Source organism: Tursiops truncatus, chromosome 17 (genome assembly GCF_011762595.2).
Source record: "Tursiops truncatus isolate mTurTru1 chromosome 17, mTurTru1.mat.Y, whole genome shotgun sequence".
NCBI lineage: Eukaryota > Metazoa > Chordata > Mammalia > Artiodactyla > Delphinidae > Tursiops > Tursiops truncatus.
Genome location: NC_047050.1, coordinates 72,209,472 through 72,221,819, shown reverse-complemented (window position 1 = coordinate 72,221,819; position 12,348 = coordinate 72,209,472). Strand labels below are relative to the sequence as shown.

The 12,348-nt window shown below is 47.1% G+C and overlaps 1 pseudogene; it reads right to left on the bottom strand.

Annotated features, from left to right (window-relative positions):
* Positions 1-658: 658 nt before the first annotated feature.
* LOC117308653 (eukaryotic translation initiation factor 3 subunit D pseudogene) lies at positions 659-7,542 on the bottom strand (annotated as a pseudogene).
* Positions 7,543-12,348: the final 4,806 nt, after the last annotated feature.

Below are 12,348 nucleotides of genomic sequence, written 5' to 3'. Positions count from 1 at the left end.
CTCACATACCAATCAGAGTACAGGACTAGGTGATCCTTCTAGAAAGACCATCTGTGATCCTCTTACTTAAGCCACTATGTAAACTGTCAGTAATGACAACTCACCATCGCCTCCACGAGTATTTGCTGTTAAAATGGAGCCAAAGCCAATAAAACCCAAAAAAACAAAACAAAACAAAACAAATGGAGCCAAAGCCTTCAGCAAAAGGCTGAGTTTCCCAGTTTGACACAGTGAGAATTAGCTGAGTTCAGAATGTTAAAATCTCCAAGTTTCAGGGACTGAAACTTTCTCTCTCTCTCTCTTTTTTTTTGCGGTACGTGGGCCTCTCGCTGTTGTGGCCTCTCCCATTGCGGAGCACAGGCTCCGGACGCGCAGGCTCAACGGTCACGGCTCACGGGCCCAGCCGCTCCGTGGCATGTGGGATCTTCCCAGACCGGGGCGCGAACCCACGTCCCCTGCATCGGCAGGCGGACTCTCAACCACTGCGCCACCAGGGAAGCCCTCTTTTTTTTTTTTTTTTAAGAGACTAAATAGACTTATCCTTTATTCCAACTGACAAGCTGCAGAGAGCGGCAATCAGACAAACATTCCACCAGGTATCCAAGGCCCTCCCCAACTAGGCAGAATCCCAGACCCCAGCTCCACCTCACTGTCTGGTTTAGGTTTCTTCTTCCTCCTCCTCCTCCTCCTCGTCCTCAGCCCAGCTGAAGGTGCCGTCGGGCAGGCTATAGACACGGACGACCTGCTTGCTGGTGTCCCTGAGGCTGAGGTACTTGCCCTCCTCCAGCTTCATGCAGGTGTCGATGACGCAGCACAGGATGCCCCAGGCGTTCTCCACGCTCGGGTTGATCTGGCTGGCAAACTCATTGGGCTTGAACTGCTGGGCGCCCAGGATGACGTGGCATGAGGAGTCTTTCACGTGGTACCAGGACACGTAACCAAGCTTGAGGTACTCGGATCCGGCCAGCAAAGCACAGCAGGTCCAGCAGGCCAGCTTGTAGCTGTTGTTCTTCATCTTGGTGGCAATGACGGCCCCTCACTGAAAACCCAGCTTCTGACGCCAGTCAACGCCATTAGGGTGCCTGGAGTCCCACTCGTTGAGGGTCTTGATGTTGATGAAGGACACAACCCCACTGGCGCCGGTCATGACGCTGTCGTGCTCACAGCGGACGATGAGGTCAGTGTCAACTCCAAGATTCCACCTGTGGTGACGGCGTGCCACAGAGGCGACCCCATTCTTATCCATGTCGTCCTCCACAAACGGGTTTAGGGTGGGGAAGTGGTATCTTTCCTTCCCCATCCTCAAGTACTGTGGGCAGAAGTGGTGGTTGATGTAGGTTTGCTTCCATGGCCAGGTTGCGGGGCGAGTTGAAGGAGTTACCTTCATCTTGAGGGGACTCGTTGGCTGCCTCACTCACCGTCAGGAGGTCAAAGTCACAGTTTTGTCCCTCTTGTCAAAGAAGAGCTTGGACCCGACTCTCTGGACAACCATGTCCCGGGAATACACAGAGCGGGTGCAGCTCGTCAGTGTGGGCAGAATGGCGTCAGTGGCAAACACGTTCCCCTGAGTCTTTACCAGCTTCCAGATGACTGGTCCCTGGTGGCGCAGTGGTTAAGAATATGCCTGCCAATGCAGGGGACACAGGTTCGAGCCGTGGTCTGGGGAGATCCCACACGCCACAGAGCAACTAAACCCGTGTGCCACAACTACTGAGCCTGCACTCTAGAGCCTGCGAGCCACAACTACTGAAGCCCGCGTGCCTAGAGCCTGTGCTCCGCAACAAGAGAAGCCACCGCAATGACAAGCCCGCGCACCGAAACGAAGAGTGGCCCCCGCTTGCCGCAACTAGAGAAAGCCCGCACGCAGCAACGAAGACCCAATGCAGCCAAAAATAAAAAAATAAATACATTTATTTTTTTTTTTAAATCTCTAAGTTTCAGGGGCCACCCCAGATGGAAAGAACTATAATCTACAGGAAGAAGCCTGGGGGACCCTTAACAAACAAACACCTTAGGGGATTCTCCTCATCAAGCAAGTCGGGAAGCAGTGGGATAGAGGAATGTAGCCTTGATGGTGGTGTGTGGAATCTGCAGGTTCCAGACCCACGGTTCTCGAGCTTGGGAGCATGGGAAGCACCAGGAGCTTTACCTTCCCTGCCACTCTGATGCCATTTCCAGAAATTCAGATTAAGTTGGAATAGGATTTTGTTTTGGGGGTGTTGGGGGTCTTAAGGACTCCCCAAGCGATGTTCATATGCAGCCAGGGTCAAGAACCTCCGCCCCAAACTCAAACTGGCTGTTACTCCTACGTCCTCAATGTTCCTCCTCCACCACCAAGGAGGTAAGTGGCAATCCAACCAAGTTCTGATGTTCCTGCCAGGGCTCTGCTGAGCCATCTGGCGCCTGGTAGAGACAAGGGAGGCCAGAGGACCAAGTTCCACCACACAGCAGCACGGGAGCAAGAGATGGGAGGTTCCTTGTGCATAATGGGGGCGTCGACTGCTCCGTGTTGCCCGGAGATGGGACTCACATTATGTCTGTTCACGTCATAAGTACTCAGTGGAGGCTGGTTGGATTGAAACCTGGGAAGAACCAGGACGGCTTTTAGGAGATCACAGGAATCCTTCAGTCCTAAGATACTTGGCAAATACAGCCAAGAGCAAGTTGATCATTTTATTCAATTTTTAAAAGCAGAAATCGTGGTAACTATAGCTGCTATTTTTTGAGCTCCGACTATGCCCTCTGCACTGGGTTAGACCCAACAGTGAGCACCACCAACCCTCACACCATCCGCAGAAATTAGGAGTCTGACCCCATGCGTCTTAGGCAAGGACACTCAAGGTCAAAGACGCGAAGGCTGCACAGCCAGCACAGAACAGAGGTCCAAATCCACGTCTGCTCCCTTCCCCAGGACACGCCAGCCCCACAGTTTATTCAGTAGATTGTCTGATCTCTGTGTAATGAAGGGTCTCCCTCTGCCCATCACCTAATTCCATGTAATCTCCGTGAGCGCTGTCTCTGGAGCACTGTCTCTGTAGGAGAGAGCCGCCCTTCTCAGCCGTCTGAAATGTCTAGACAAGGAGCGGGGGCCCATCTGTAGGAGGTGGTGTGGCAGTTAAGCGGCCAACGTAAGTCTATTACGGGAGGAGCGTCCATTCTGAGGGTGACCTGACATTTTTTAAATGTCTATTTGCCACCAACAATATCCTTTCAAACGTTTCAAAAATCCTCTAAAACCAACAAAGTCAGCCACAGTGTGAATCAGCCTACCTTCCCTGTCACTGCCTGAGTAGTGCTATTTCAGCAATGAAAGGAGATGTGTGTTTCTGTGTGTATACGCATGTGTGGGCGTGTGTGTGTGTGTATGTGCATCTGTGTGTATGCATGTGTGGGCACATAAGTGTGGGCACATGTGTGTACATGTATTTGAATATACGCGTCTGTGTATGTGCATGTGTCTATGCATGGGTGGGCACATATGTGAGTGCATATGTGCATGTGTGCGTATCTATGTTTGTATGTGTGTGAGTTTGCGTGCATGCGGAAACACGTGTATATATATGTGTGTGGTTTAAATCCTATGGATTTAGAAGCCATAGGGACTAGGACGTGTAGACAAGACAGAAAAGTCCCCAACAACAAAGTGGACACAGGACAGAATAGAAGGACCTGATTCCGTTCATTCCTTTCACGATGCAGAAGGAGAGAAAAGAGCACAGATCTGAAGACACAATCAGGCCTCAAATCCCAGCTCGCCTCTGGTAATTTATCAAATGGGTTATAGGACTCAGAATCCTCAACTATTATATAGAAGGAGAAAATAGCTGTATATGCAACTGATGCCCACCTTGATCACTTGCAGATCTCAGCAGGTCATTTAACTTCTCTGTGCCTCAGTTTCCCCATAGGATTCTTATGATGATTAAATGAGCTAATAAATGTAAAACAAAACATATGGCATGTAATAAGTGTCACTGTTACTCCTAACTCAAAAATATTATTGCTTTGTTCCACTTCACTATCCTGGGAAAGACATCAAAGACATATTTCCTTTAATATTCAAGTTAGAGAAACTGCCACCCCCATGACTGTGAATCGACAAAGCATCCGGTCTTTCTCCTGGGGCTGCCCCCTCTCCGAAATGACTATGGCTCTCCAAGCATTGCTTAATGGTTCTACTAACCCGCTCTGGTTGCAGATATTTCTTCTTTCTCCAGCCATTCACGGTCCAAGTTGTCATTACTCCACAATTTCTTTTACAGAAAGTATCCTGGTTTGTTCTAAGCTTGGGCACAATCTTCTCTGTTCACTTCTCCGCACCCACTACCCCGCCGGTTTCTAACATTGCCTGGGATTTGGCAAACCTTACTCCATGCTAGAGGAATAGCCAACAGAAAGCAACGAGTGGCGTATGTTTCTCCCGAGGTTGTTCCTGGGTCTCACAACTGTTAACTCAAACTTGGGATTTCATTTCACAGCTGGCAGCCTTCCTGGTGGAGGAGGCATCCAATCCTCACTGATGAGACCCCCCTGCCAATCCCTCCTTCAGAGACCAGACAGCCATTCCTTGGTACACAGAAAGAAGGTCCCCTCCAGCTCCCTGCCCACATCTGGCTCAGGCTGGCTTCTTTTCTGACCAGAATGTGAGAAAGCAGGGAGCACCCATTTCTTCAGGACACGCCCTGTTCTTCCTTCCACCTACGGGATGGAATCTGATTGCCTAGGACAGACAGGGCAGTCGTTGTTGTTGGCATTTGTTTCTCAACTTAAATAGAGCAGGTTGAGAACACCAAGAGTCCAGCACAAATCCACATTTAGGAGGAGTAATTCTCCAAGGGCTGGGTCAGGAGAAAGACACGCTCAACTTACATCAAAAGGCCAAGTGGTACTTCCCTGGTGGTGCAATGGTTTAGAGTCTGCCTGCCGATGCAGGGGACACGGGTTCGTGTCCCGGTCCGGGAAGATCCCACATGCCGCGGAGCGGCTGGGCCCGTGAGCCATGGCCGCTGAGCCTGTGTGTCCGGAGCCTGTGCTCCGCAACGGGAGAGGCCACAACAGCGAGAGGCCCGCGCGTACCGCAAAGAAAAAAAAAAAAATGGCCAAGTGCTCCATTCAGCAGAACAATAGGTGGTGGGTTTTCCTGATATGAAACCAAAGAGCTTCAGTAGTAATTTTCCGACAGATAATTAATGCTCCCCAACTGCAGGAAGCAAATGTTATCAGTGACCCCAAAATGTCCACATTCCAATGAAAGAAAAAAAATTAAAGGCCCTATTCCTTGGGTACCTCATCAACAGAAATGTGGTGAAGACAAAGTGAAATGTTCTTTGTGAATTTTAGAACTTTTAGCAAATTAGGGCACAGGGAGACCTTGAGAGGAAGACAGCAATTCTTCAAATCTGGTAGTTAAATCCTAGAGCAGTGACTCAAAAAACTTAAGAAACATCAATGTGTTTTTGCCCCAAGCTGGTGCCGCCAGCCAGACGGGGAGCATGAGGGGAGTTGCCTACCTTGCAAGCTGTTGTGAGGATTAAATGAACAAACAGATGTGAAATCTCAGTGTAAATGGCTGTTCTACCCCCATCACCTTTCTTATTTCCACAGTGCCCAGAACTGCACCTTATACACTGCAAAGTCTGAGATGAGTTCTGTACAGTAAGTGATGAATATAAAGCTGGAGTCTGAACAACAGGTGAATGGTACCCTGCTGCCCCAAGGTCAAAGGAAGCGAGGGCTCCCAGGGGCCTCAGAGGTCATGCCGGCCAGTCCCCCTGATCTGCAGGAGAGGGAACCTGTCCTGAGCGGCCAAGGAGCCTTCCCACGGCCACACGACGACCCTCCTCATTCCCAGACGGGAGGTCACGCCGCCTCCTCTTCTGCTCCAGAGCTCCCTGTGGGATCAGGCCGAGGCCGGGACTCCTCCTGAAATTTCAGCCTTGCCTCCCTCCTACCCCTTCCCTATCTTGCACCCTCCACCCTCCACCAATGCTTTTACTTGTAGGCTCTCCTTCGAAAATCCCTTGCACTCAGATCCTTGTCCTGAAGTGTCTTTCTTGGAAGAAACTGCCCTAAGACAGACCCTATCACTCTAGCACCCCTTCTATTGGATGTCTTTTTTTTTTTTTAACTGAAAAATGTTATTTTATTTTGAATCCCAGTTTTAATCTTTTCATGCTTAACTTTTTTGTTCGTTTGTTTTAATTAATCTTTATTGGAGTAGAGCTGCTTTACAGTGTTGTGTTAGCTTCGACGGTACAGCAAAGTGAATCAGCTATACGTATACATATATCCCCTCTTTTTTGGATTTCCTTCCCATTGAGGTCACCACAGAGCACTGAGTAGAGTTCCGTGTGCTATACAGTCGGTCCTCATTAGTTATCTAATGCTTTCTGTAGATTCAGGAAGTGTCTGCAGGGTTTCAAAGCTACTCTAGGTATTCTGGACAAAATTGGTAGTTTTCAAACTGTCTTCAGAAGCAGCAAACCATTTTTCAGATGAAGCAAAACCTTCCTTGGAGCCACAATGTAGAAAATAGATACGAGCCCCTTGCTCAGTCCACAGATGGTGGGACTTGAAGCCCCTTCTGTCGGTGTTCTCTTTACCCCCGTCATCCCCAAGTCACCTCTTGAAGATGTGAATACTCAGTGAAACCCTACTGGCAAACAAGCAAATTGAGGTGTTTGCTGTGATGCCTCCTGATTTGACTCTGGTGCTCTGGAATGCAGTTCTCAGGTCAATTTCTATTTTTGTAGAAGAAAAGCAAACGGGTCCCATTCCTCCTTGTTTCAGCAGGTGACCACTGCTTCCGTTCCTGGCACCATTCCCAGACCCCTGGCTGCTCGCACCCCACCCCCTTGCCAAGCTCCACTATCAACCTCAGGTGACCAGGCGAGCTGCAATCTACTTTCCTTTTACTGCAGCTTGGGGTCTCATGCATCACGCTGCCAGATGTGACCAGAAGCCTTAGCAGTCAAATGCCCGCTGCCGTTTACAGTCTGAATTCAGAAGTGGCGAGCACCTCTTTCCCGGGGCAAGCCTGCCTTTCTGCAAGAACTCACCATCCGTCATTTCACTGACCAGCCCTCTCCCAAAAATACATTAAAAGGCTCAAAGAAAAGTAATGTAGCCCAGCAGTGCACTGTAACAGAACAACATTTGCGGGAAAGCGTAAATGACCTGACTCCCTGTCCTCCAGAGCAATGGCAACTTGATACCACCCGCTTCATTTATAAACTACTTTCACACTCATGAAATCATTCCTATTTTCCGGCAGAAATATTTATGCCTGAGGTTCTTTGAAAACCCATATATATACTTCAAAACCCAAATGTGCCAGGGAGACTTGGGATGTGCCAGGGAGAAAGTGACCCAGAATGGCCGTCATGGGGAACAGCGGTTGGGTACTGGGACAGTAACGGGTTGCCCTGACTGAGAGAAATTCTTTTACCTCAAAGGCCAGGGATATTGAAAAACTTTTCACACTTCGTCAGATCGGAGGAGGAGGCAGATTGTGGCTTCAACAGAGGCAGCTGCTGAAGGCATCGCGGCAAAAACGAAAAAATACGACCTCCCCAGCATCCGTGCAGAGCTGCAGTGTCACAAACAGCAACAGACCTAGAACCTTTGAAAGACGGCAAAAAGACGCAGCCACAAAACGTGCAGTTTGAACTTTCTACATCATTCCGAGAAGAAGAACTTTACATTCTTGGGGCATCAGCCCAGTTAGGAGAAAGCCCACGTTTGATATATACTGACAGAGGCAACGCGAGATTCACATCCCAGAAGGGAGTATGGGAATGGCAGAAGACGGGACCAAGCTTCAACACACACCCATAACCTGTCAGAGCCAGCGACTCCTTTCTCAAGACTTCTTTAGGACTCTTGTGAGGCGGGATTATTATTTAACACCTGTATGACACCTCAAAGAATCTGTGATCTGAGAGGCAGAGGTTTAGGGGATCTGACAAAGCTGAGTTTGCCCCCATTACTTGCTAGTGTGACCCAGGGGAAGTTGATTACTGTTTCTAAGTATTCGCTTCATTTGGAAACGGGAATAATATCTAATTCACAGGCTGGCTGCAAGAATAAAATGATGCCTGTAACTTTCCTGACATAATGTATGAAATAAAACAGGTGGTTGAAAATGTCAGTTCCTCTCTTCCTTCTTCTTGCACATTGTGCGACTGATAAACATATATACAATCTATCACATAAAAAAAATCATCTGCTCGGAGCCTTCTTTCTGATGGTGGATGACACCAAATTATACCTTGATCTAATTGAACACCACTGTCATCATCATTTAGTGAAGACCCACTGGGTTGACTAAGTTTTGAATGACTGGGTCTGTTCACTTGCATCTTTATGCTCAGCTCTGCTGTTAACAGCCTGTGGGATTTTAGGCAAGTTAATTAAAAAGTCAAAGTCTCATTTTGCTACTGTGAAATGAACATTTATAGCTGAGTAATATTCCATTGTATAAAAAAAGAATGAAATAATGCCATTTGCAGCAACATGGATGGACCTAGAGATTACATACTAAGTGAAGTGAGTCAGAGAAAGACAAGTGTCATGTAACATGGCTTATATGTAGAATCTAAAAAAATGATACAAATGAACTTATATATAAAACAGAAATAGACCCACAGACATAGAAAACAAACTTACAGTTACCGAAGGGAAAAGAGGGAGGAGGATAAATTAGGAGTTTAGGATTAACATATATACACTATCAGATATAAAATAGATAACCAGCAAGGACCTACTGTATAGCACAGGGAACTATACTCAATATTTTGTAATAACCTACAAGGGAAAAGAATCTGAAAAATATATATATATGTATTATATCTATACATATAGATCACTTTGCTGTACACTTGAAATCACTTTGAAATCACTTTGCTGTACACTTGAAATCACTTTGAAACAACTTTGCTGTACACTTGAAATCACTGAATCACTTTGCTGTACACTTGAAACTAACACAACATTGTAAATCAACTATATTCCAATCTTTTTAAATGAACATTTAGCCCAGTGATCTCTCCTTTCCCTTCCAGACCACTTCCAGAGAACGTGTTACAGACACAAAGTGCAAAGGGAGCTCTGACGGAGATGAAGAAACGGTGGGATGCTTCTTCTTGGAGGTGAGTGTTTGGGTCCTTCCAGACCATTTCCAGAGAACGTGTTACAGACACAAAGTGCAAAGGGAGCTCTGACGGAGATGAAGAAACGGTGGGATGCTTCTTCTTGGAGGTGAGTGTTTGGGTATCACCACTGCACGAGGTGGAAACTAACCCAGAAAAGAAAAGAGCTGCTTGCAAAAGTGAAGCACATCTGACAATAAGTGACGGGGAAAATATTACATATGCAGATTCATCACCTATGAGGATGTGCTCAATCGTGTTGAAAAGAAAGATCACCAGTTATTAAGGTAAACTCCTTTTGGTTTACTCTGATCAAGAAATCCAAGCAAAATTCCATTCTGCTCTCAGGTTGGCTCACCTTCATGAGTTCTCTATGATTAACCCTAGCGATAAGTGACACACCGTCTCACCACTCCTCACCCCAGAGACACCATCACTGCCCTCTCCTCTAGACAACTCATCCTATACCTCTTCCACTTCCTCTCTCATAGAAGTGGTACCAAATTGTTCAAGACATCTTTCAAAAATATGCAAAACCTTTGCTGTTTCATAATTGCCTACTGAATGCAAGATCAACTCTGTCATGGTCTTCCTTAGAGTCCTTGAGGACCAGCCTTGTGCCGGGAACTACGCCAGTTAGAGAATAAAGGGGTGAGTGGAGCCTGGTTCTTGCCCCCAGAAGCAAAAATTCTGAGTGAGATGCAGAAGACAAGTCAACAGAGCATGTTAATATTGGGGAGAGATGCCTTATGGAAGAAAGTGCTGTTGCAGGCGGAGGAGGAAAGATTCCTCCTGACACTGTCATTGGGGATGACCTTGAGGACAAAGTACAGTAACCGACGGACGTGTTGAGCACACCCCATAGTTTCCTGCCTTCCTGCCTCTGTTCACGGTGTTTCCTCTGCCCACATTCCACCCCATTCCCTCCTTCCAGATAAAACCTTCCTAACATGGGTCAAGCAACAGCTCCTTCCGGGAATTTTCCCCAACACACCCAGCTGGAATTACAGATTTCCTCCTGAGGGATTGCTCACAGTGGGCTGCTGGGCGCTCTATTTAGCTGTCATTTTATTTTCTGTTCTTGTTAGAGCCACTTGTTTACATGTGTCCCCCAGCTCAGCTGTGGGCTCTTAGAGAGCAGACTCCATGCTTTATTCATCTCCTTAGTTCCCATAGCCCTAAGTACAATGCATTGCATCTAGTAGGCAATGGATAAACAGCGGCTAAATTGAATTGTATTCATAGTCAATCCTTGTTTAAAGAGAGCAGCTGAGGTTCACCCTTAGCGTGTAGAGAGGGAAGTACATGATAATGCCTTATCCTGGGCATCCCCAAACCTCAGACTTTCTGCTCAGGTCCAGGTGTACTTCCTTTCATCTTTCTTCCATGTATCAGCTCGTCTGCAGGCTCCACTCATTCGTACCTTTGCAATGTATACAACTGGGACTCTCTTTGTTCCATATGTGGATTCTGTTCCCTACTTTGCTTGTAACTATTCTACACTTTGATTTTCTCTTGTTTTTTCAAGCATCACTAAAAGTTACTTCTGTGTCTTGCCCGTTTCTTTTCTTACCTGTGTCAGGCTCCTCTTGTTCAGGACCCCTTGTTGAGGGGTTTGTTTCCCCTCTACAAAATAAAACTTTTCTTCCCCCAAACTGTACTTTGTCATCTTCTTTTCCCCTGGAAGCTAATCAGAGGAAGCAATATAACCCTCATCAATGCTCTCATCAGGGAGTTGATGATCCTCTGAAAAGGTTCTCTCCACGTGGTCCAGGGTGACCACTCAAAACTCCCCCTCTTCCTCCCCAGAATCTTTGGTCCATGCATCTCACCTCGGACAGCCAAAGGATCCTTGCTGACCAGTCTTAACACATAGATTCTGTTTGTGATCAGCTAACCCTCTATCTGCTCACAGATAAGGATTTTGCCTTAGTCTGTACCTTCTATCTAGACTCACAGCCTGGTTTCTACAAAAGAGCTGCCGTTTGTCACATGTTCCTGTAATTTGCTCTCATGAGTCAACCTCCTTAACATTCTTTGAAACTTCACCATTATCTTCATTTCCATTTCAAGTGCCTCACCTGGATGAACCGACAGCACCTCACGTCACTCAAGTCTTAACCTCTCTCCAACCCATTCACTATGGAAACGGTCTCCTTTTTGACTACATTTGATTGCACTCCAAAAGTAAAAACTATTTCAGCGTGCTCTCTCACCCTCAATCTCTATCTATCTACCTACCTACCTAGCCATCCATCTACCTAGCCACTACTTATAATTTATGAGTTGTATAATATAGATTTATCATTACCATTACTTAATATCTCAACACAAGACATACATTTCCATGAGGCTCACCATTAATGATTATGAACAGAATTCACATTCTGCTTTTCTCTTATTCAACAGAGTCACTTACTCACCCTTCCTGTGTATCAGGCAGCGGACTCTTGCACGGGGCAGGGGCTGAACTGGGTCCGATGACTAACTCAGAGCTGGTGGTAAGTCAGGCACATTCACACACCTCCACCCCCGAGTCCTCCAGGCAGTGGATCAGAGCTGTTTCTCGCTTCCCGGGCATCTTCCTCCCCACGTGACCCCAGCAAAATGCAGCTGCGCTCCAGGGCTCCGCGTAACCTACGCAGGGAGACACTCGCTTAGACAACAACCCAGGAGGCTCACGGTCCTCAATTCACGGATTTCCACTTCCTGGGGAACCTACAAACCAGTGGGATTTGATGTGGACACAGGACTCTGTTAAAGCAGGATCCGCTCGGCGTTTTACTGTCGTTGTTTCACTGACCCTGAGAATAAGGGATCTGGAAGAAGCCCTGGCATCACTGTATGGAAGACGCGACTGGGCTGCTTCTCCTCGGGCCCCTTCCTGAGGCTTTCTGCTCTTCCTCACCTCTCAGCCTTGGGGTGCCCCTGGGCTCTGACCCACTCGCTTCTCATCGCCCTCCCTCGTTAGCAGACCTCCTATATTCCCATGACTTCAAATGACATCTGTTTTTCAAGTTTTTTTTTTTTTAATTAAGTAAGTGACATAAAGTGAAACGCATACATCTTAAGTGTACCGTTAGATGATTTTTGACAAACATATGGACTTGCATAACCAATATCCCAACCCCAAACAAGATACAAAATATTTCCGTCGCACCAGAAACTTCTTTTATATTCTCTTCCACTCAATTCCTGA